Below are 709 nucleotides of genomic sequence, written 5' to 3' on the forward strand. Positions count from 1 at the left end.
CATTATAATCTCAGCTTCCATCATCACATTCTTCTCATTTCTCACTCTGAATCCTCTAGCATCCTCCTTTATTTTTTATTTAAATTACAGTTTACATTCAATATTATTTTGTACTATAGGCCTGGTGCATGGATTCATGCACTGGTGGGGTCCCTCAGCCTGCCCTGCACCCTCTTGCAATCTGGGACCCCTGGGATGTAGTAGTGTGCAAAGCAGCAGGCAGCCAGGGAGGAGCCTGAACCTGGGCTGGGTGCTGCACGCTCCTGCTCATCCCAGCCCCACTGTGCCTGCTGCTCGGTAGTGCTGCCGCGGTGGGTGGGAGAGGCTTGTGTCACCTCAGCTGGGCTTGCCAGCCATGAGCCTGGCGTTTGGCACCCATAGGTCAGCTGAACAGCGCTCCTGCTGTGGGAGCGCACCGACCACCAGGGGGCAACGTTGAACAGTCGACCAGTTGCCTAAGGTTTTCTATATCTAGATTTGTTTCAGGTGTACAGCATAGTGGTTAGATAATCATATACTTGAGAAAGTTTCCCCTGATAGTTCCAGTACCCAAATAGCACTGTACATAGTTATTACAATATTGATTGTATTTCTTATGCTGTACTTTATATCTGCATGATAATTTTGTAACTATTTACCTATCTGTATGTGTGTGTGTATATACATATATATATGTGTGTGCGTGTGTGTGTGTATGTATATATATATT

Source organism: Myotis brandtii, unplaced genomic scaffold (genome assembly GCF_000412655.1).
Source record: "Myotis brandtii unplaced genomic scaffold, ASM41265v1 scaffold85, whole genome shotgun sequence".
Lineage (NCBI taxonomy): Eukaryota > Metazoa > Chordata > Mammalia > Chiroptera > Vespertilionidae > Myotis > Myotis brandtii.